Below are 25,908 nucleotides of genomic sequence, written 5' to 3' on the forward strand. Positions count from 1 at the left end.
GAGGGTTTCCTCAAAAGTTCCTGAAGATGGTTTTTTTTTTTGTTTTTTTTGTTTTTTGTTTTTTGTTTTTTGTTTTGAGACGGAGTTTCACTCTTGTTACCCAGGTTGCAGTGCAATGGCGCGATCTCGGCTCACCGCAACCTTTGCCTCCTGGGTTCAGGCAATTCTCCTGCCTCAGCCTCCTGAGTAGCTGGGATTACAGGCACGCACCACCATGCCCAGCTAATTTTTGAATTTTTAGTAGAGACGGGGTTTCACCATGTTGACCAGGATGATCTCGATCTCTTAACCTCGTTATCCACCCGCCTCGGACTCCCAAAGTGCTGGGATTACAGGCGTGAGCCACTGCGCCCGGCCAAGATGGTTTTTTTTTTTTTTTTTGAGACGGAGTTTGCTCTTGTTACCCAGGCTGGAGTGCAATGGCGCGATCTCGGCTCACCGCAACCTCCGCCTCCTGGGCTCAGGCAATTCTCCTGCCTCAGCCTCCTGAGTAGCTGGGATTACAGGCACGCGCCACCACGCCCAGCTAATTTTTTGTATTTTTAGTAGAGACGGGGTTTCACCATGTTTACCAGGATGGTCTCGATCTCTCGACCTCGTGATCCGCCCGCCTCGGCCTCCCAAAGTGCTGGGATTACAGGCTTGAGCCACCGCGCCCGGCCAAGATGGGGTTTTAAAATGAATAGACTTAACTCAAAGGTGGTAGGGAGCGAGGAGGGTGGGAGGGTTATGGAATTTCTTTGACCAGAGGACAGTATCAAAGGAGGGTAGGACGCAGAATGGTAAACACTCTTCAGAAATCTGTAATAATTTAAAGAGAAACATGTAGGGTCGGGTATTTCAAAGAGAAGTTTCAAAGTGTCGAATACAAATAAATTTATGAAGCCAATACAGATTGATTGGTCCCACTTGCGGGGATTCCAGTCTTCCTGAAATGCACTACCTGCTTTAAATTCAGTGAAGTCTTTTCCTGTATTTGAGACCACGATAACCACTCAGTGCACTACCGTCCCCTAGCACAGCATGGAGATTTAACACTGCCCGACAACCAGCAGTCAGGTCCTGCCAGGAGAGCCTGAAGCAAAAAGAGAGGCGTAATTGCCAATTCTGTTTTAAATCAAGCTTGAGAGTCTTGATGTGTGTCTAAAACATTCAGCACGTTCAGCAAAGAGTTAAACAAGAAACTATAAAAAATGATAGAAACAATATGAGATCTAACATCTCAACAGTTGCCAAAACTAGCAAATAATCAAAATCTGACCACAAAACCTCTCCAGATCCACAATGGCACCAATACCAGCTTAAGAACAAAGCTACCCAATATATTTTTTAAATCCCTCTCATCTCCACTCATCTCACGACCAAACGCTGGCAACGAATTGGCTTGCAGAGATTTTGAGTTGTAAAAAGGTTGAGAGATAACTGGAGCAGTAATTCTGAAATCAGGGGAGGAAAGGTACCACCCCCTGGGAGATGGGCGCATATCAGAATCAGAGACATGGATATTTAAAGGAATATTCATTGCTGTCACTGTATACTAGAGGCAGGAGAGAATTTTGCTTTCCTAGAAGACACACAAAGAAACACTGTGAAAAATCCCCTTGACTGATCGAGAAATGAGACATCCTCCCCGCCAACCAGGAAGATTCTAATGGAGGTGAAAGAAACAATGTATGAGCTATTAATGTTATCAAAAGGGGATGTTGTTTTCCTAAACTCATAAAGGCGAAAAAGCATAACCTTTTTCTCTACATATTTAATAATTCATTCATCTTTTCATTCAGTTCATCAAATTATGATTAAACACTGACTACACACTGAAGCAAGTGGAAATATTGAGAAAGCAGGGTTAAATAAGCCTACCCTATTCCAGCGTGGAGATTCACAGAAACAGAAAATGAACAACGCAAGTTGGGTTTCATAGAGCTGTGCAAGTTATCCTAGAAGAGACAAACTCTAACCACAGGGTATAATTAGGGAAGGCTTTTCTGAAAAAGTGATACCTCCCCACCACCATGATTACCAACTCCAAGGCCATTATTGTACTTCTTACGAGCTGGGCAGTAAACATCTAAAGAGAGAGGAAAAGTCAAAACTTTGTGGTGTGTAGCCTCTCAAAGGGCTCCCAATAAGCCTGGTCTCCTGTTATTGTATAATCCCCTGCCCTGGAGTAAGGCCTGAATCTAGTGACTCATTTTTAAAGGAAAGAACTCAAACACAGCAAAAGTGATGAGCTGTTTCTTACATTGGGTTACAAAAAGAATCTGGCGATTACCTCTCTTTCTGGGTCTCCTTCTCTCTTTCTGTCTCTCTCACTCTCTCTCAAAGCTCTTGCTCTAGAAGCAGCATGTTGCCATGTTGTCAGGCCCACATCCCAAAGCCCTACAACAGCCAGTGAGGACTGGTACCTGCGTGTGGAAATTTTCCCCTAATCCCACTTTGAGACCCTGACGCAGAGACACGAGCTCAGGTGTGTTCAGATCCTTGGCACCGCCACCCCACCATTGTGAAGTTATAAATGTTTGTGGCATGAAAACACAATATTTTGGGGTAATTTGTTATGTTGAGATAGATAACAGACTCCTAACAAACATTGTGAAAAAAACTGACAATAAGTACTTGTATGAATCTCACTAGAATTTACATTCTTTGGGATAAGTTAGGCAATTCAAGATCCTAGTAAAATTCCACCAATGCCTGGCTTCAAAAGGGAAGTGTGGTTACCAGGGATTAGGGGAGTGAGGGTTGATGGCGAGTGAGGAAAATGGAGAGACAGTGGTCAAGAGTACAAACTTTCAGTTATAAGAGGAATATGTCTGGAGACCTAATGTACAATGTGGTGACTATAGTTGATAATGTTACATTGTATAGTTGAAATCAGCGAAGAGAGCAAATCCTAAGTAGTCCCATCTCACACACACACACACACACACACACACACACACACACACACGATGACTCTATGACATGATGAAAATGTTAATTAGCTTGAGTGTAGTAACCACTTCACAATGTTGTATACCTTAAATATACACAATTTTTATTTGTCAGTTATGCCTCGGTAAAGCTAGTTGGGAATGAAGAGAGAGTGTCCATGCACCCCTGAACCCAAGCTCCCCATCCTGGTACCCAAAGCAGCCCCTCTGAGATAAGGTAGCCACATTCTCCTCTCAGAAGGTGTGTAAATGGCGGAACACTATGCAGGGAAGGGCTTCTTCTAGGCTTTTTAAAATTATATTTTACATTTTATTGCTGGAAATATTTTCTTCTTTGCATTAAAAGATGTCAAAATTTCCTTTCAGGCATATATTTAAAGTCTCCATCCACCCTAACTTTCTTTCCAAGAGGTTGAAAAGGTTCTACCCTTTGTCTGTTAGTAAATATTTTCCTCCCCAGCGTTCTCTCCAAGAAAAAGAAGCTGTCAGGGCGCCTGTGTTTCTGAAGGGCTTTCTTCGTCCCCAGCTTTCGACAGGTGCCCATGACTGGAACAAAAAACAAATGGTCAAAAGCTCCATGAAGAGGAATTGGAAGGAATTGGTCCTGGGCTGGACCGAACGCTAACTTGAAATCTGGTCTGGAAAAAGGGTTTGGATAGGCAAATTCACTGTAAAAATGAGTAAACTGCTGTCATCTCCAGGCTGAGCGAAATCATAGCGTTCTGGAATTGCATCATGATTAGCAAAGGCCGTCACACAGACTCTGCGGAAAGTACCCATCATCCAGCTTGGCACAGAGCAGGTGTGAATTAGTGTTTGCTGAATAACCAAATGAATTGACTCTATATGGATTGCTCCGTTTTCAAGGAATTAAAAGGTGAAAAAAAAACTAACACTAAAAAAAGACCGAAGAATATAAAATCCTCTTTGGTTCAGAAATGTCATGAAAAGCAATAGATACTATAAAGAAATACTCAAAGTGACATGAAATAAAAATTTCCAGTTGCTCAAATATTCTATCCATGTATATTAGAGTTGATGGTAATTAATAATTATTGATAAGACAAAAATCTATAAAGTTACTTAAACATGTTGATTTTTCAAATGCGAAACACGTTGTTAAAAAATATAGAACAGTCCAACTATATGTTGTTAAGCTATTTATTTCCTTTCTAGCACTGATCACTACCAGAAATTGGCTTCTATTTGTTCGTTCTTTTCTCTCCAAAACGTACCACAATCAATGCACACACACACACCCTAATACTGCCAAAAAGGCAGCAATGTGTTAAGTTCCATTCACCACTTTTCTCCAGCCCTGAATACAGGCATGCTATATCGTGAGCATACAAGCAAATACATACACACACACATCTATATGTACATACATATCTGTATGTGTTTGTGTGCATGTGTATACATATATATATATATATATATAACTTATAAATATTTGTTGAATGACTGAAGCAATGCTATCTCATATATCCAATTGATTAAAGCTTATTTCATATACTGCAAAGAATGTAAAGCCCAGGTTATCAAAGTAAAACATTGATTGATTGATTGATTGAGTTGGAATTTCACTCTTGTCACCCAGGCTGGAGTGCAGTGGCACAATCTTGGTTCACTGCAATGTCTGCCTCCTGGGTTCCAGTGATTCTTCTCCCTCGGCCTCCCGAGTAGCTGAGATTAAGACACCCACCACCTTGCCCAGCTCAAAGTAAAACATTTTAGAACATCTCTCTCCCCACCTCAACCCTTGGCACCCCTTTTCTTTTTTAGGATCAAAATACCTGATACTCTCTTGGGTCCTAGTTTTGTGGAACTTCCTCTTCTCCTAACACAGGGCGACTCCTGGAAAGTCTGGCTGGAGTCTCTCCAAGAGAGGCCCACAACAAATGCTTCCTCAGACTTCCTCGCTCCTGGACACCAGACCCTGTGCCAGTTAATAAATGAAATCTGATTAAGACTTTAATCTGAAGTGGTATTTCCCTCTAAAAATCCCTCCTAACCTAAAGTAGAGCTACAGATAACAGGAGGAAAATAGAAGGAAATACTGTGAAAACGAAGAGACTATCCTTGCTAACAGCACACAAGGGTAAAAATAATTTTTTGGCATTCATTCTACTTCCTAAGACTTCAGATTTAAGCTCAATTTGCCATGAGAATTGTATCCAAAGCTGGGATAACTCCATTCCTTTTATTCGGGTTCAATTTTTCTCCTTCTGGTTTTTATTTTTAGCAGTGCTTCAATTACTTTAAGATGATAATAACCATCAGACATTTTCGATTCTGAATTTGTGTAGAACGAGGCCAACAGTTTTCTTTTCAAAGTCTTCAAGAACCCAAACTTTCACAGTCCTGCATTCTGCTCCCAAGACATTAACTCTAATTAAGTTAATCAAATCCATGCACATTCATAAGAATAAAAAGTACTAAAGAACAAGACAACTCTATGAGAAACAGATATTATACAATGAAAATAAAATGAATTCTCCAGACTTCTTTAACTACTGTTCCATTAAATCCACTTATTTTTGAATGAGCTTTGATCTTTTATTCATTTCATAGACCAAGATGTTGTCATTAGAGGAATGAATTACTTCCTTTAAGTTGACCTCATTCATATTCCATACCCAAAGCCAGTCTTACTGCAACTGCAATTGAGCCTAATCCAATTACAATTTTTATTTCAAAATATAACATGATCCCCTGAACTTGAGAACCAAATGTATTTCAAGGTTCACAAAAAATGCAAGATTTCTATTTGCATGAATTAGGAAAGATTATTTGTGGGCTGGTTTGGAGAGCTGGATTCTGAGAGTTAGAAAAATGGAAATACCATTCTACTGTCTCTCTCTTCACCAACCTCATCCTAAGGGGTGAGATGTCCTCCTTATCTAGGCAGAGAAGTTTGACCTTGACCATCCCCTCCAAATGTCTTCATTCATTTATTCGTCTTTACTCTCGCCTTTTACAAACGCCACCTCTCCCGCATGCGCGCAGCGTCTTAATGTCTTCACGTTAGGGAAGTTTGATGACTCTTTCACCAACCTCTTCTTGTTCGTCTTGTCACCTTTGGTCACATCTTTTTAGCTTTTTGTCAAGGCTAATTTGAGCCCTTTTCCCCATTGGAAAGAGTCTGGGAAAAGACAGACGCACAAGGTGTCCATGAGTTCCTATGGTTGTTTCTACCTTAGTCTCTCTCACTAGCTCATGAGAAAATGACTCATTTTATTTACTTTGTCTACCATCCAACATTGCTATGAGGGTCAAATAAAAAATATTTTGTAAACTGAAATCTATAAAGGGCTCTATGCAAGACTGACGAATACTGCCATGTATTATTCTGGAGGAACGCCAAGAAGAGTCAGTCACAAGGAATATAACTATAGAGGGTTCCCTGGAGTTGCGCAGGTAAATGTGTTGTCCTCATGCATTGATTCAGGAGGCCTAAGCCATAAGGGTTAAGAGGAGAAGAAGAACAGTAGAAAGCAAAAATATAAGAAAGAAAGAAAACATGGAGAAAAGAGGCTGGGGGCCGGGCATGGTGTCTCACACCTGTAATCCCAGAACTTCGGGATACCGAGGTGGGATTACAGAGGAAGAGCTAGAAGGATATACATAAACCCTTAACATGAGCTATATCTGGATCACAGGGTGGGGGGTGATTTTAACTTTTTGCTTTGTTTTTTGTTGTTGTTGTCGTTGTTTATTTTTTTTGACAGGGTTTTTCTCTATTGTCCAGGCTGGAGTCAAGTTGTGTGATCATAGCTCACTACAGCCTCACACTCCTGCACTCAAAGTGATTCTCCCAGCTCAATTTCCTGAGTAGCTGAGACTACAGGCATGCACCACCACATGTGACTAATTTTTAATTTTTGTTTGTACAGAAGGAGTCTCACTGTGTGGCCCAAGATGATCTCGAACGCCTAGCCTTGACTGATCCTCCTACTTCAGCCTCCAAAAATGCAAGTATTACAGGTGTGAACCACCACATCTAGCCTTATTTTAATTTTTCAACCACAACTTTTATATTTTTCAGGAAGCAACAATAAAAGAAGAAGCTGAGGCACGGAGAAAAGAGTCCGCTAAATCCTGTCTAGGCAGAGAGGATGGGGGAGGAAGACACACACAGCTATATACCTCAATGTCAGACTGACATTCTCATCATACTTCAGCATCCATATTTAGATTCAAGAGACAAGAGCTAGCGATGAGGGGGAGAAACCACGAGAAATCAATAGACTCCAGCCAGTGGAATGCTGCCCACTGCTGTTGTTGAGTTAGACACCACTTACCTCTGCTGGCTTTCCAGTTTCATGTTCAGGTGACTGTGAAAGCCAGAGCAGTGAGTAGCATCACTATGGGAGTAAATGTAGATGGACAAAAGACCTCATAGGTCAGATGATTGCAAAATGATCCCTTTAGGGGAGTATAGGGAAAGTATAAGAGCAAGGGTGATCTAAGAGTGAGGAGAGTCATCAATCATCAATAGATTATTTGACCAACAGATGAGCTGGATACTAAGAGCCCTCAGAAAGAGTTTGTAGTACCACAAAGGACTAGTTGGTTTGTGAATGAGATAAATGCAACTCAAAATGGCTTAACAATAACAATAACAAAGAAGTCTATTTGCTCCAGTAACCAAAATATCTTGGGACACGGTAACCCCACTTCATCCAGCACATCCTGCCCGCACGTCATCTGGGTATTATTCAACCCTCTGGTTCCACCTACTTTTTAAAAACTTTAAAAATACACATATTTTTATGTAATGGCCTCTTTTGCTCCATGTCACAGTTTCATGCTTATTACTGAGACACTTGGTGTAGGAAAGCTGGAGACCAATTTGACTGCTTGACCAAATATTGCCATTTGTTGCTCTTCAGAAGCAATAGGTTTGTGGTAATAACTGCAGGAAACTGTAGGAAATATCTCAGGAGTGGAGCTCATTCTTAAACCATGACTCACCTTGTACTTGTGAATAGCTCAGTACTTTTTCAAAGGGCTTTCTCACCTGTCACGTTGCTGTACACTTTGAGCAATCCTGAAAGACAAGATCAAGGTCGGTAATTCAAGCCCATTTGAGAAACATCAAAACTCAGGTCCTCCCCACGGTTATAATTAGTGAGAGGCAGAGCTGAAACAAGATTCCAGGAAGAACCCAAGATTCTGAATTTTTTTTTTTTTTTTTTTTGGAGATAGCATCTTGCTCTGTCACCTAGGCTAGGGTGCACTGGCATGATCATAGCTCACTGCAGCCTCAAACTCCGGAGCTCAAGTGATGCTCCCACCTCATATTATGAGGTAGTATATTGGTTGCTTTAGGCTAAGTTATACTTCTGTTAACAAATGTTGCCAAATGTCAGTGGCTCTCACCTCACTCTCCTGAGTAACTGAGACTACAGAAGTGCACCACCATACCTGGCTAGTGTGTGTGTGTGTGTGTGTGTGTGTGTGTGTGTGTGTAAAGACAGGATCTCACTATGTTGCCCAGGCTGGTCTTGAACTCCTGGTCTCAAGTGATCCACCTGCCTTGGCATCTGCAAGTGGATGGAATCACTGCTTGACATCATGGCCTTGTTACATGTGTGTATACACAGACACACACATATATATATACACACACACATACATGTATGTACATATGTATACACATACACATGGAATCCCATGCCTGGGATTCCAGGCATGAGCCACAACAGCCTGCCTGAAATTTTTATCTAGCATAGTTGAATGGTTAGGAGCACAGGCTCTGAGCCAAGCCACTTAGGTGTGATTCTAACATCACCACACACTAGTTGTGTGTTCACAAGCAAGGTATTTAGCTGCTTTGTGGTTCAGTTTCCTCATTTTAAAAATGAGATGTCCTAGGTTAAATTGTATCCCTCCAAAAGGTGTGTTCAAGTCCTGATACCAGCTACCTGTAAATGTGACATTATTTGGAAGCAGGGTCTTTGTGGATGAAATCAAGTTAAGACAAGGTCATGCTGCATTAGGGTAGATCTTAAGCCAATGATGACGTGATTCTAAAAAGAGGTAGTTTTGTACACAGACATACAGAGAGAAGAATTCCAGAAAATGCACAGGCAGAGAGAAGGAGGCCAGGTGATGACGAAGGCAGAGACTGAAATGATGAACCTTCAAGCCAAGCAATGCCGAGGCCTGCCGGCAAGCACTAAAAGCTAGAACAAGTCAAAAGAAAAAGTTTTAGAGAGAGTAGGGCCCCACACCTTGATTTCTGACTACCAAAGAATGAAACAATAAACTGCCATTGCTCTGAGCCAGCTGGTTTGCAGTAATTTGTTATGGCAGGCTTAGAAAATGAACACATGGGATAATCACATTTCCTCCCTTTGGGAGATCATGTTATTCTTCAGTACTTTTGTTCTCCTTCTTGACAGGATGATATTAGATTTCATACTTGGCTATCTTTTTTGCTTTTGCCAGTGGAATGTTGGTGGAGGTGAGATGTGCCACTTCCGAGGAGGAGTTTTAAGAGCTTCACCTGGTTCTGCCATCTTACCTTTCCCCTGTCTCAGGAGACACTCAGTCCTCAGACAGGGACTGCTCCTTCAGCATGGGTGCCCAGAGACAATAACGTGGAGCACAGTTGAGGCTGATTTGTTATGATCATTAACATGAGCAAAAAATAAATTTTTGTTGTTATAAGTCACTGACATTTGGGAATGTTTGTTATAGAAGCATAACTTAGCCTAAAGCAACCGATAGACTACATCGTCAAATGCTATGAGCACTCTTTATCATGATGCTTGTAAAATACAATGCTGGACATATTAATATTATTTAAACACTGTTACTGTCTCCTTAACTCCAACAGGGCATTGCAACCACTGAGTATCTATTATGTGTCTGGATAAAGCGTTTTGTTCAGGGATAAGCATGTGACTGGAGTTGGATGAGTATACCATCATTCTTTGCACTTCCCTGGAATACTGTTTTTAGAAGAAAGGAAACTGTGACCTGTGTTTCCAGATGCTTCCTAGCTGTGACATATGCTTGACAGTGGTGAGGAGTACCTTTTCCACTGTAAGGACAGAATCTAGCTCAAAATGAAGATGGTGCACAGAAGAGAAGATGCTAGAGTCAGAGAAAGAGGAGGAGCAAAAAGGAGTCCTGTTTACATCATTTAAGCCCCTGTCCAGCCACGCTCAGTCAGAGGCACCCTAGGACTTGCAGTTACATAAGCCAATACTTTGCCATTTTCCTTAAACCACTTTGAGTTGGGCTTCTGTTAATAGACAGTCTTAACCATTGGAGAACCATCCCAATTCCCATCCACCGGTTGGTTCTTTAAGGGCAGAGGCTGTGGCTCATTTGTCGATATGGTTCCTGAAGCTCTCAGCACAGTGAATGGCACATATGGGAGTGCACTAAATAGTGTGTTTGGAAATTTATGCAGAACGTTTAGGCAGCTCAGGAGAATATTGGTCTCCATATAAACACATTCCACAGAGGAATTCAGGAGATAACAGATAATGAATATTTTAAAAATTATTATTTGTAAAAATTTGAATACTTAAGAAGAAGAATAGCTTAAAATTAAGAGCAATAATTAATCATGTACAAAGCCTTTCTAAAAACTCTGTCTAACCTCTCTAAATCTGTTTCTTCATCGGTCAAATGGATAATATTAGCAACCTTTCTATCTACCTGGGGACCCAATGATATAATACTTTCAAAAATAATGTGCACAGATTTTTATGGCAACTTGTACAGTGTCAAACAAAAAGTAGCCACTGTTATCACACATTCATAGCTAAAAACATCATAGTTAATTTAAGCTGAACAAGACTTGTTCAATGTATTAGTCCATTTTCACACTGCTATAAAGAAATACACAGGACTGGGTAATTTATAAAGAAAACAGGTTCAATTGACTCACAGTTCCACATGGTTGGGAAGGCCTCAGGAAACTTACAATCATGGTGGAAGGCAAAGGTCCAGCAAGGACCTTCTTCACATGGCGGCAGGAGAGAGAAGATCATGTGAGAGTGCCAGAAAAACTACCATTTATAAAACTATCAGATCTCGTGAGAATTCACTCACTATCACGAGAAGAGTCTAGAGGAGACTGCCCCCATACTCCAATCACTTCCCTCCCTCGACATGTGGGGGTTACAATTCAAGATGAGAATGGGGATACAGATGAGGGTGGGGACACAGAGCCAAACCATATCACTGAATTCTCTGGTGACAAATAATTGAGGTAATGGGGTGATTCCATTCGAGACCTGAAGGCTTTTTCTACTAATATAGGCAAATAACCCAATTTATCACAGCAAATAGGACATTAATGTTACATTAACCACAGGAGAAAACTGGCTAAAATCAAGATAAAATATGGACTTGGAGCTAGACTCCCAGAAATCACAAAAAGCCACAAGCTAGATTGACAACAAAGAGTTAAATGCAACAGACCTGAAAGCCAAACACACAGAGCAAAACACATAGGCACCTGTGGAGGCCAGGTGAGAACACACAGGTACCTGTCGAGGCCAGGTGAGAATACACAGGCACCTATGGAGGCCAGGTGAGAACACACAGGCACCTGTGGAGACCAGGTGAGAACACACAGGCACCTATGGAGGCCAGGTGAGAGTGAGAACACACAGGCACCTGCGGAGGCCAGGTGAGAGCACACAGGCACCTGTGGAGGCCAGGTGAGAGCACACAGGCACCTGCAGAGGCCAGGTGAGAACACACAGGCACCTATGGAGGCCAGGTGAGAGTGAGAACACACAGGCACCTGCGGAGGCCAGGTGAGAGCACACAGGCACCTGCGGAGGCCAGGTGAGAGCACACAGGCACCTGTGGAGGCCAGGTGAGAGCACACAGGCACCTGCAGAGGCCAGGTGAGAGTACACAGGCACCTGCGGAGGCCAGGTGAGAACACACAGGCACCTATGGAGGCCAGGTGAGAGTGAGAACACATAGGCACCTGTGGAGGCCAGGTGAGAGCACACAGGCACCTGTGGAGGCCAGGTGAGAGCACACAGGCACCTGCGGAGGCCAGGTGAGAGCACACAGTCACCTGCGGAGTCCAGGTGAGAACACACAGGCACCTCTGGAGGCCAGGTGAGAACACACAGGCAGGCAGCAGGACCACAGCCACCTCCCCTGGTATGGAGTGTAGTTAGAGCAGTCCGAAAGACCTCGAACATTTTTCTATTGCAAATGTTCCTTTCCTTTCCTACCTGGACATTTCCCTTCCATTCTCACTCTTTTGTGATCAACATTCCGCACAGCAGCCAAGAAGATCTTTAAAATCAAAAACAAATTCTATTTCTGCATTGCTTAAAATTTCTGAGGGTTTTGTATCACAGTTAGAACCACATCCCAACTCCTTACTGTGGTCTATGAAGTTCTAAGTTATCTAGCCCTGACACGTCACTGCGTCTGCCTAACCTGTGGAGGCAGGCCAGGTGAGAACACACAGGTACCTCTGCCTAACCTGGTGGCCACACTGGCTTCTCCCCAGTTTTTCAGACCCAGCAGCTCCGTCCTGCCTCAAGATCCTTGAGCTTGCTGTTCCACCTGCCGGGATGCACTGAACTGGGACCCTGCATTGCTCATTTCTTTCTGTCATTTAGATCTCACTCAGTGCCATCTCTGAGAGGCCTTCTCTGACCATCTGATTTATTGATTTATTGACTCAAGTTTATTTTTGTAGAGATGGGATCTCACTATGTTTCCCAGGCTAGTCTCAAACTCCTGAGCTCAAGCAATCCTCCTGCCTCAGCCTCCTGAAGTGTTGAGATTACAAGTGTGAGCCACTGTGCCCGGCCCCCAACCACTTGATTTCATATTGTCATCCCCCATGTTGCTCTCTCTCATTTCTAGTTTTATGTCAACCATCACTGCTTGACATCATGGCCTTGTTACATGTGTGTATACACAGACACACACACACACACATATATATATATATATATATATATACACACACATACATGTACGTACATATGTATACACATACACATACATGTGCATGTATGCACATTTTCTCCCAAACTAAAAATCAAGTTTTATGAATATAATGGTTGGGCCTGTTCCACTGCTGTATCCCCAGTGCCTAGAAGTGTCTGGCCCATATTAAATTCTCAGTAAGTATTTATGAAATGAGAGAGTGAATTTTCCCAGTCTTTACTCCTGCTTGATTTCTGTATTTGCTGTCCTTGCTTCTCTCTATCCATCCAATTTGGTATCAGTGAATCTCAGGATCGGAAAGGATCTTGTCAAGTTCATTCTCTCAGTTTTAGGCAGGACTATGCATCAGAGGAAAGAGTCTTCTCAGCTGATAGGCATGCTGAGTGGTGCAAGACCCACCACAGAGGAAGTTTCATTGCTGTTGTTAATATTTCTATGCTTTGCTAAGTAGAAAATAGAAGAGAGTCTTATTATGTGACAAGTATAACTAGTAGGTTTCAATCCCAGTGCCAACTCTGACAGATTAGTGGTATCTGCCTGAAGTGATGTGTTAAGGAATTGCAGGCTCCTATGAGCTAATTTAAAAAAATACCTGAGATTGATTAATAGGGTCTGTGTGTGCACAAGGCAGAGGATATAAAGGTGGTGGCATCACGCATTTGCAGCCTATAAAAACACAAGGTTTTCTTCTGACCAATGTCTACACCATCTATGATTTCCTTTGGCGATGTCAACAAAAGAATGAGGGTGAGAGAGCTGGGTAATTGCTCTCTCTATACCCTAGGATAAAGCACCTTAACTATCTGTTATAATCTACAAACGCACTTGGATGTGTCTTATCATTTCCCAAGCTGAGAAGTTTCAAGCGAAGTCTGTAATTGAATATCTGATGGACAAGGCAAGAAAATCACTTAAGATAAGTGATAAAAAAAGGCTCATCTGTAAAAATTACATTCTTAGTTGAAATAATAGATTCTAGGTCTCTGAGAATGTTTCTGAAGGTTCAGGCCTTCATGTATAGGTTAATATGTCTTTTCTTGGACTCATATCTTCAGTCTCCTTCTATACATATCAACCCGGAAGTTGTTTGGGTAATTCAAACTCAACGTGTCTAAAACAAAACTCAATTGTATTTTTTTTTTTGCTCCTGCAATACTCAAAAGCTGTGTTACTTCCTGTCTTCTCTATTGATGCAGTAAATATTTCCTTAGTGCCTTTCTGTGTGCCATGTACCATCCTAGGCAGAGGGCCACAGAAATGAACAGTGCAGAGGCAGTCCCTGCTCTTAGAGACAAGATTACCGGGTTATACAATGCAGGAGGCAGCAACGGCATTGTGTTCTTTGTGATTAGTGTCCTTGGAGTTTCACAACATGCTGGCCCTTCTCATGGAGCTTAACTTCTAAAGGGGAATATAGGAAATAAATTTGTGTATGGTAAGTACAAACAATCCTTTCAGACAGTGATAAGCATTATTCAGAGAACAAAGTGAAAGAGTAGAGAACATTGGGCCACATTGGATAGGGGTCGGGGAGCCAGAGAAGGAAAAACATCTTTAAAGAAATTACTTGAACAGACCTGAATCATGACAAGGAGTCGGTCATGTGAAGATCGGGCAGAGCATTTGTAACAGAGAAATCCACAAGTGCAGTATCTGGAAGGCGGCCAGAAACCTGGGTCTTGGAGAAACAGACTGGAGAGCCCTTGGTGGAAGATAATGAGTCAGGGGACATTGGCAGGATATGTGCCTGAAAGCATGGGCCACATTAGGATGGAATGGGGAGCCCCGATGAGGAATTTGGCTCCTATTCTAGGCCCGTACGAAGCCATGGGGGTGTCTCAGGCAGGGAGTTGCAGGATCACTGTCTCAGCTGGCATCTCTATTCATGCAATTGCCCAATCTCGAAACCTAGTTCCCTCTCTTTCATCAGAGTGGTCAACAAGCCCCGCTTATTCCCTCCCTTAAATGTCTCCCGAATTACCCCTTTCATTTAATCCCCAGTGCCCTGGTTCTTTCTCACCTGAACTTTCCCAGGATGTCTTCCTGCCTCAGCGTCTCCCAAAACTCCCCTTGGCATTGCCACCCACACTAAGGGCCCTAAAGCCCCCTGCCTAGAAATATCATCTGAGTCTCCACTGCCCACTGGGAGAGCTTCAGATATGAGCAAGGCTCCCACCTGCTTGCCTCTCTCCCACTCCTGACACACCTCATACCTTCAGGTTCACTGATGTCCTTGCTTTGTATAAAACATTATTACTATTACTATTATTATTATTATTTTGAGTCCGGGTCTTACTCTGTCACCCAGGCTGGAGTTCAGTGGTATTATCATGGCTGACTGCAACCTAAACTTCCTGAACTCAGGTGATTCTCCCATCTCAGCCTCCCAAGTAGCTGGGACTACAGGTGCACGCCACCATGCCTGGCTAAGGTTTTGCACTTTTTGTAGAGACAGGGTCTCGCCATGTTTCTCAGGCTGTTATCAAACTCCTGGACTCAAGTGATCCTCCTGCCTCAGATTTCCAAAGTGCTGGGATTACAGGTGTGAGCCTCCATACCTGGCCTGAAACATTCCTTATGTGTTTGTATTTATGGGTGCAGTTCCATCTCCCTGGAATGCCAGTCTCTTTATGGCAAATGTCAATTCATCCTCTAAGGCCTATGTCAAATGCTGCCTCTTCAGAGAAGACTTTCCTGATTTCATCAGGCAGATCTTTGTGTTGACGCAGCACTTGGCATATGTCTACAGAGGCCCTTGTCAAGTTGAGATCAGAGCTCTCTAGGCACAGGCCAATACCCTCACTCTCGAAGGCTCCTTAGAGATCATGGCTTGTATCTGTAAGAATACCAGGGACAGGCAGATGCTCAAGAAATCCTGAACCTAAGAAAGCCATTCCACAGCCATAGAGACCTGTGCAGAGAGAAGGGAGGACACATACCATTTTCTATGGCATCTGGGAGTGACCATCCTGGGTACAGCATCCAGCAGTCGCCATACTTCAAATGCTGATGACCAAGCTGCTCAGCTGCCCATCTAGAGCCCAGGCAAGTAGGTGATGCTGTCTCTCTCGGCATCTCCAGAACCCATCAAGTTAAATCAGCCTGTAACAACAACACAAAAAAGACTAGATAATTAGTAACCAGTCACCAGGCCACTTGTCAAGTCAAGCTAATGACAAGGTTAGTTTAACAGCACACATGTGGGTAGAGAAATACTAGCATCGTGTGGCTGCCTGCCCCCACGGTCCAAAAAAGAGAGTGAAGCAAGTCTGTGGTCACGCATCGGATCAGATCCAGGAAGGACCCCAAATCCATACGTGAAAAGAAACTGAACAAAGCAGGCAGTGGAACTCAGAATGCTCATCTACACTTTAAATTTCTGCCCTTTTTCTCTTTTTATAACCTACATAAAACATCATCTTGAGTTCAGAGTGAATGCTTATGGGTAAACGATGATTACTTAGATTATAATAATAGTCAATATTTACTCAGTAAGAGCTCGGACAGAATGATAAAAATGAAAATGAGCTGCCTAAACTCAATATGCTTAAATCTAACGGGGCAGGAGAGATGTAATATGGAGTGTTACAGCCTGAAAAAAAAGTCTCTGGGAAGGTCTAGTCTAAACCTGCTTGTTTAGAGACAGGGAAACCGAGGCTCAGCTAGAGAAAGAGACTGGCCTATCGTCACTCAGCTTGCTGGCAACAAGATAAAAACTAGAACTTAGGCACCCAAGTAGCCTCAACGCAAGGTGGGAGGAGCAAAAGGCCACCAGGCAGGAAAGAAACATGAGAACAAGGCCAAGATGATGGAGAGATTTACTCCATCCGGAAGAAGGAGGATGTTCTGGGAAGGGGAAATGTGTGACCAGGGCCTTAAGTGGTGAACAAGATTCTGCAATTTGCAGGCAGGATACTCCAGGGCAGAGGGACGAGTGATCAAAGCACAAGAGAAGTAGAGAAAAGGCCAGCTCTGCGAATCCCCGGAATGCGCTCCACATGTGAGCTGCCCAGAGGAGCTGATGCATTAGAGGCACACCTCAATTTCCCACCCTAACCATCATCAGCTCTGGCTTGCAGTTTTTCTCTACTTTTGGCCCTTATGGTACATTCTTCACCTTCCAGCCCGTGTGATTTTTTTTTTTTTTTTTTTTTTTTTTTTTTTTTTTTTTGAGATGGAGTCTTGCTCTGTTGCCAGGCTGGAGTACAGTGGCGCAGTCTCAGCTCACTGAAACCTCCGCCTCCCAGGTTCAAGCCATTTTCCTGCCTCAGCCTCCCAAGTAGCTGGGACTACAAGGCATGTGCCACCCCGCCCAGCTAATTTTTGTATTTTTAGTAGAGACCGGATTTCACCATGTTGGCCAGGATGGGCTCGATCTCTTGATCTCGTGATCTGCCTGCCTCGGCCTCCCAAAGTGCTGGGATTATAGGCATGAGCTACCGCGCCAGGCCCCGTGTGATCTTTTAAAAGCACACAATTAATTATTTTGAGACAGAGTCTCAAAATTGTGTGTCCTAAATTAGGACACGCAATTGTCCTGATTCAAATTCCTAAATGCTTTTCACTTTGCTTAGCGTAAAATCTCATTTTTTATCATTGCCTAGGATAGCCTATGTAAAATTGTATCTCTGAGCCTCAGCTCAACTTACACAAGGCTCTCCTCACTCGAGGCAGTCTTCCCTCCAAACCTGCTTTCTGTTCTTCAGATATGTGAAGCTCATTCTCATTTCATGGCTCTGCACACGCTGTTTCCTGTGCGTGCAAATCTGTACATGGCTGGCTCCTTCTGAGTTTGGCTCCAAGATCACCTGTTCAGTGGCGCTATTCCTCAGGTGGCATGGATTTCCCCTTTCCTGCCTCCTGTCACTCTGTGGACCTTGTGCTGTTTTATTTTCTTCATGAAATTTCATGAGCTATAGCTCAAATCCATTAACTACTTTAGGACAATGGCTTATTCAGTAAGTCATACTGGGGAAATTCATTACCCACATAAAAAAATTAAAATATGTCCCTACCTCATACTATTTGCCAAAACCCCCAAACAGATCAACCATGCTAAATGTAAAAGGCAAAATACTAATTTTTTTTGGAGAAAATTCAGAAAAAAATGTCTTTACAACTGCTGGGTGGGAACAATTTTCTTATGCAAGACCAATAATAATAATGGGAATAAAAAACAACTATGGAGTAAAAGATGAACAAACATGAATACATTAAAATTAAGAATGTCCATTCATCAGAAAAAATAGAGTTAAAAACATTCCACAAACTGGGAGAATATAATTTCCAATCATTCAATAATCAGTCTAGAAAAGTTTAATTATTAGAATATTCACAGATCCCTTAAAAATTAAGAAGGTTTAAAAAAATAATTCAGCCAGGTGCAGTGGCTCATGCGTGTAATCCTAGCACCTTAGAAGGCCCGAGGAGGGTGGATCACGAGGTCAAGAGATGGAGACAGTCCTGGCTACCATGGTGAAACCCTGTCTCTACTGAAAATACAAAAATTAGCTGAGTGTGTTGGCATGCACCTGTACTCCCAGCTACTTGGGAGGCTGAGGCAGGAGAATTGCTTGAACCCAGAAGGCAGAGGTTGTAGTGAGCTGAGATTGCACCACTGCACTCCAGCCTGGTGATAGAACGAGACTCTGTCTCAAAATAATTAATTAATTAATTAGAAAATGGACAAAAGACACAGTGGCACAGATAGGAACTTCGCCAAGGAGGAAACATGAATGAAACTAGGAAAGTTTACCACGAGTACTCAACCCTAGTGGTAAAAAGGGAAAGATAAATCATCATCATCATGAAAATCACTCATTTCCATACTACTAGATTGGCAACATTTAATACAGTCTGGCAATGTCAAGTTTTGGTGAGGATGGTAAGGCAGTGGGAACTGAAATATCAGTGTGGGAGTCCATGTTAAAATAACTACTTCACTAACACAATTTGGCATCATTGTATAATGTTAGAAAGTGTCATAAGACCTAAAAATTTAATTCTTGGTCTCTATTTAGAGAAACCATTGCATGTATGTTCCAGAGGACATGTCTATCAATATTTGCAACAGCTTTGTTTAAAATTGCTCAAACAGGAACTCACCTAAATGCCAGTCCACAGATGGTTAAATAAATGGTGAATGCTCGTAAAATGAAATACTATTCAGAAGCCAGTGTGAGTAAGCTACAGGTACGTACGCCGAGAAGGATGAACTCCAGAGCATAAAACTGAATTTTTAAAAAATGTACAAGAAAATGCATGAAATAATGCTGCTTTTATAAAATACGTAGAGAAGGAAAACTAAAAATATAAGATATGGAAATACGTACACATGCAGTAAAACTATGAAGAAAAGCAAAGCTGAGCACAGTGGCTCATACCTGTAATCCCAGCACTTTGAGAAACTGAGACAAGAGGATCTCTTGAGACCAGGAGTTCAAGACCCACCTGGACAACAAAGGCTACAAAAAAATTAAAAAACAAATAGGTAGGCATGGTGGCATGCACCTGTGGTTTCAGTTACTCCGGAGGCTGAGGTGGGAGAATCACTTGAGCCAGGGAAGCCGATGCTGCAGTAGCCGTGTTTGCGCCACTGCACTCCAGCCTAGGCAACAGATCAAGACTCTGTCTTAAAAAAAAAAAAAAAAAAAAAAAAGAAAGGAAATATTTATTTTTCAAAATTAGGAGAAATAAAGTGACATAAGAGATTGGTCTCACAATAATATGAAGGGGAAGGAAGTAGGAGGGTAGGCATGAAACAAATGTGGCCAAGAGTTAACAGCTTCTGAAGCTGGATGATGAACTCCTGGGAGCTCATCAAATATTCTCTCTGCTTTCATACGGGCTTGAACTTTCCCACCATTTAAAATGATCTCTTTGTTTATTTTTAAGTGTGTGTGTGTTTGTCTGAAGGGATGTACATATTTTGATTATTTTTTTTTGAAACAGAGTCTTGTTCTGTTGCCCAACCCAGAGTGCAGTGGTGTATCTCAGCTCACTGCAACTTCCACCTCCTGAGTTTAAGTGATTCTCCTGCCTCAACCTCCCAGGTAGCTGGGTCTACAGGCATGTGCCATCACACCTGGCTGATTTTTGTATTTTTCATAGAGATAGGGTTTCACCATGTTGGCCAGGCTAGTCTCGAACTCCTGGATTCAAGTGATCCACCTGCCTCCGCCTCCCAAAGTGCTGGGATTATAGGCATGAGCCGCTGCACCAGGCCCATATTTGGATACTTTTATGGGAAGGGAAAGAGATCAAGGAGAAACATACAGACAATACAACCATATTGGCGATGTTCTATTTCTTGCATGATTTTTTCCTTTTATTATGCCTCAGCACCTACAGAGGTATTGCATGTATACAATATGTAATACCTGTGTTATAATTTTTGAAATGGACAGGGAAGCAGCAGAGAGAGGCAAAGCAAGCATGTGAGATGATTGGGCCTAGCCCCCTCCTCCTAAGTTTTAGGCAGCTGTAGGTTCCGCCCATTTTCAAGATAAGGAAACTGAGTCTTCGAATGGCTACATGCCTGCTGCAGCCTAGCTGCAGGTGTCTATAGAAGGACAGGGTGGGAGGTGAGAAGAGGCAGGGAGGGATGGTCGCCAGGGAACCAGAGTTCTGGCTCTGGGTCATGGATCGGTCTTAAAAGAGGGCCATCTGGGACATGGACTGCGGGAACACTGACCGGAGCTTTCAGGACACATGTGACTGAGGCCTCAGATGTGGGCACCATTCCCACATGGATTGGCTCCATTTTTGCTTGTTCCTTGGACATGAAACTAGAATCCTCCAGCCTGCTAGTGAGCCTGCAAGCATGATGTCACCGGCGGGTCTGAGCAGCAGGTGGAAACAGCCAAGCTAACTTAAGACGCTACCAAAACAAAGAACCACCATAGTGGTTAGCAGCTCGGCTCACAGAGGATTCTGTAAAGGAGAATGACCACGTTATAAACACCCAGCTCCTATTCTGCCTGCCCTAGAAACACCAGCTTAGTAACTGTTGCACATGTGTGCACAGATAGCCCTGCTTCCTCACCCTTCCTCTCCTGGTTTGTAATCACTCTCACAAAGACCCACCCCAATGACTTGAAGCAACCCATCAGCAGTCACAAAGGCAAAGGAACTCCAGGTTATGGCCACAATTCAGCTTCAGAGCCCCCCCATTGTGCCATGCCACCGCAGTGGTCTCAGAGCCGTCGGGGGTCTTGCATATCTCATACGTGCAGCAAAGTGGGGGAACAATGTAACAAATTATGGACAAGCTCAGAGCCCAGCCTGTGGAATTCTTCCCTTTGTGAGCCTCCATCACGTGTCAGCTGGGCTGCTGGGCAGAGGGGAGGACGCAGGGGTGGGGGATATCCCAGCAGCAGGAGGCCAGCCCAGCGCTGGGACACTTTTATACTTTTCACACCGAGGAATGCTACCCCTCCGCTCCCTCTCTCTCTTTTATTTACAAAGGAAAAGAAGATTATTATGACTTGATTTTTTTTCTTGGAAATCTAAATATTCTATCTAAGTACCAATACTATCTCTTGCTAAAGAAAACAAAAACCCAAGTAAATTTTTGGAGTCTATTCTCCCAGGAGCCAAACGCAAAAAAAAAAAAAAAAAAAAAAAAAAAAACCTCCAGCAATGTGGACAATCATATTTGTTCCTCACCCTGCCTTTCTCTTGACTTCCTAGTGCCTCTATTTCCTCATCTGTAAAGAAAAATACCATTACAGTTAAGACTATCTGTTTCATACAATTGTCATAGTATTAGATGTCTGTAAAGGGCAATACTTGGGACATAGAGAGCCTTCAGTCTGTGTGCTGGTGCTGTTACAATTGTTTTTATTTACAGCTCTATTGTCAGAAACATACACCCTTTGGCCATTTTCACCGTTCTCCTTCATCCTTCTTCTTGTCTCTTTCATGTCTTAGCAGGTTCTTTTTAAGAAGAACTATTTCTGATGCTTCTTTTCTATCTTAAAGTATACAGGAGGGGCAGGACACAAGGAGTCATACTGAGTATTTGTTTCCTAACAAATGCTCAAATTCCAAAAGATGACCTAACAAATCCTAACAAATCTCAAAAGATGACCTGCAAAAGTAGACTCCTTTTTTTTCTTTTAATCCCTGATGCTGAAATACATTTACTTGATGAGGAGGCTGTTGTAGAGCAACTAAAAGCTTTCTCTCAAGTTAGCTTTCCAAGTTTTGTTAGGAGACTAATATCATGTTTTCTCAGAATAACAAGAAGAAAGCATTCCTTATGCAAACAATTTGTGAACACACCATTAATCATTTCAGTGTCCTAGGCGCAAATTCTTAAGGATGGCCTTTTTTGTTCTTTGGTCGATGGTTGTTTTTGCAAGATCCTTACCAAATTCTTAATTGTAATGATTTTTTTCTTCTCTTTTTTGCTTAAGAGACACTAAGTGAAGTTACACCTTTTGCTGATTTAGCTCTAAGTAGTTTTTCTTTGATAATGGACCATTCAGAGACCACAACAATGATCCACACAGAACTCATCACCCATTTGCTGAATCTACACAAGCCTTAGGGAAGTGCATGAGGGAAAAAGAATCAAAGTTTAACAATAACTCCTTGTTGAGAATTAAAAACCTGGAAAGGGCTCCCTTTTTAATAGTATAATTGAAGAAATTAAAAAAGGATGCATTATTCTTTAAGTGAGCAGTAGACATAGCATGACAACATGCTGTCATCCTCCTAAATATCAGAATAAATACTTGTGGGTTTGGAGCAATTAGTACAATGTCTTTCTTGGTGATACTTTGAACATTTGCCAGGATGCACGTCTTAGGTTTTAAAAAAAACATCCAGTGTGAGCGTTGTGGGAAACTATGCAACTCTTTAGACAAAGTTGAGCACATAGAGTAGGTACTTAGAGAGGAAGCACCTACAGCTCATGTGACAGCAAATTGTGAAGTTACTTGAGTTCTACAACTTGATTTTAGGCATGGGTGTGAAGCACTATCAGTGTGTCCTGGGTTAGGCTGTTTGATAAAGAAAAATGTTAGTCTCATTCTAGAGAGGGTCTCATCTCAATGGGCAACAAGATGTAAGAAAAAGGTCAGTGTCATTCAAGGCAGAGAATAATTCAATTATCAGTAGAAGTTAGCATCGTAAAGATGCTCAGCAATGGAAGAGGGGGTGGTAACTTGTAGGGAAAGCTCCATGGAATAAGAGGGACTCCCTATGGATTTGGGAGGATGCTAGCATTTGGAGGAAAGGGAAAGGTGGGCAGCCCAGCAGGCTCAGACATGTGACTACTGTAGGCTCAGCACAGTGGCTTCCTTCTCTCCTCTATGACTATGGCAGCCATTACTAATCAATCATCCTTAATCAGCCATCACTAATCAGTCATCACCAATCCATCAAGCTACTCTTCTCCATTACCCTTTAGTCCAGTCTAAGCTTCATAATCCTTCTCAATGCAGTATTCCTGGTAGACATTACCAATCATTTAAAGCTGCTTCATAAAATAAAACTATTTTTGTCCTTCTAAGTAGAGGGAAGTGGCATGAGTCAACATCAAGGTCTGAGAGGAGAAATGGGGTCTGACAGTTGGAGAGATCCGACCATGAGCAAAGGTTTCCTGCTGACTAAGAGTAATAGAGACAGGCCGGGAGGATGGTGGAAATTACGGTCTAAACAATCACATGGTCTGTAAGTAGCGGGGAGTGGGGAACAGGGTGGGATTCAAAGTTAGACAAGGATTAGTGATCCTGGCGGATCCCAGCTGGTTTAAAGCCAGATGGGGGTAAACTATAAGTCACTTCATGAGCTATTTACATATAATGGTATATATTTCAGGGTGCTCTTAATCGGGATGAAGACAAATATTTTATTGTAAGAATAGTAAGTCCTGACAAAATTTGCGTTATCCTTGAATGAAAGCCAGCAAGAGGCAAGGCCAGGCCTTCCTTTCCAGGAAACATTGGCAGTTCCTCTCTTTGCCATCTACACCACGTGCAACTCTACAGACACAGGGGGTGTGATTTTTTCAGTCCCAGAGCCAGCTGTTTCCTTCTGTGTGGTCAGTGTCTACTTCCCTGAACGCGACCAGAGATGGGTTGAGGTTTGGAATCCATTCCATGCAGATATCACTTTGTTGGACTCCCTCAGAAAAGAAATATGCTTTTGCTTCTCTTTATTCCTTTCTGTCCTCCATGAAGCACCTCCTTGCCCTCCATGTTTCGTAAGACTGGTCGCCTTCATGGTCCCTCAGATGCTCCCCGCCCACAGGTGCTAATCTAAGCCAGAGGCCCATCCATAAGGCCAGAGAATTTTAGGTCCAAATTGTACCTTCTGTAACTACAAATGGGCCTTCCCCATCCCAAATAAAGCTTCCTTAACTAAAATAGAATGGCTTTGATTTCTTGCAGCCAGCGTACTCCTCATAGACCTGCATAAGAAACAACTCCCCCTGTAAAAGCAGCAACACCCCTGGGCACATATATATGCTGGAGACATCAAAATTGTCAGCAACTTCCATCTCACCCTCCACATTCCAAGAGAGATTATTAATTGTCCCCAGAGAAGGAGGCCAACTAAAAGGGGAAATACTCAGTTTATATGCAAATCCCACAAAAGAAGGCACTGCTCTCCTCTGTTTTTGCCAGATCAATGTGGGCAAAAAGTCTGAGTGACAGCTCAGAGGCCATCACCTACAGTAAACACAGCCACTACCCCAGCCACTGGGTAAGGATTTTATTTTATTTTAGGAAGGCAAAGATGGCTTTTTCTTTTAGCTTGAAATTGCAAGGTGCGTAAACTTTTCTTTCTTCTTCGCTCCCACAGGGAAGCTTTCACACCAAATTTTGTTTCCTGACAAGAGAAGGAGAGATCATTGGCCTCTGCGTGACATGGAGGGTCCCCCCACCCGCAATCTTTTGTGTTTGCTGGAGATCTTGGGCAGTACCCTGGCGAAAAGCATTCGGCAAGATTATCCGGCTAGTCACAGCCTTCAAGGAATAAATATCTAACACCTTGTTCCCTTTTGCGGTTCAAAAGCCACTGTCACTGGGGTACATAGGCGGTTTTAAAAAAGGCTATAATTCATATGCAAACTAGAGGAGGATTTTCATGATTTCATAATAAAATGTTGAAACGCTTTGATCTGGAGTTGTAAGGAGGTGTGAAACAGTGCCTCTGAAACAGACAGATATTTGTGTAATCATCCTTTATGTATTGCCAGTGCGGAATAATAACATATCAAAGCCCCAACCTACCTCATCTGCCTGGTACAGCCAAGGCATAAATAAAGGGGAACAATGGAATTACTATTACTCACTCTCCAAGAGCCAGCGACATCACTGTATCCTTTATAATTGCTGGCAAGAAGATTAATGTTTTGTTAAATATCAGAGCAAGGTCACAAGGGGGCTTGCAGGCCTGTCTAAACATCTAGTCTTTAAGCTCCTTCTCTCTCACTTGCTCTTTTTCGCGGAAATGAACTTGTAGCATTTCCTCTAATTATGGTGATTTTTGCTACTGAAAGTGGGCCTACATCATCGCTTTACTCTGAACATGCTCACACACACGCATGTGCACACAAACACACACACACACACACACACACACACACACACACACCTTCCACAAATGATATTTGGGGACAGGCCTGATTTAACTGCAGCATATGGGCAACGTTTGTTATGAGGCGACCTTGGCCTTTTAACCAACGTGGATAATTCATTGCCTGTTGCTGTGGCCTGAAACACGGGGCTCGTGCTTAAAAGAAGGAGTTTATTGGGGTCCTCAAGGGGCTCCCTAGTGAAGACTGGTATCATCGTTCATTGCGCTTCTGTTATGTTTAGCCCGTACGCCTGTCCATACAGATGTTTCCAACAGCAAACAGTTCATGACCCAGAAAGAAAAAAAATATTTTGGCTTTCCCCAGCTTTCAGCACCTGTTCAAACCAAAGAGACTTCGAAGCTCTTTGCACAAATCAGAAGGCCCAGGCAGCAACTGGAGAGAGACCACCTCATGGCTGGAACC

Source organism: Saimiri boliviensis, chromosome 1 (assembly GCF_048565385.1).
Source record: "Saimiri boliviensis isolate mSaiBol1 chromosome 1, mSaiBol1.pri, whole genome shotgun sequence".
Taxonomy (NCBI): Eukaryota; Metazoa; Chordata; class Mammalia; order Primates; family Cebidae; genus Saimiri; species Saimiri boliviensis.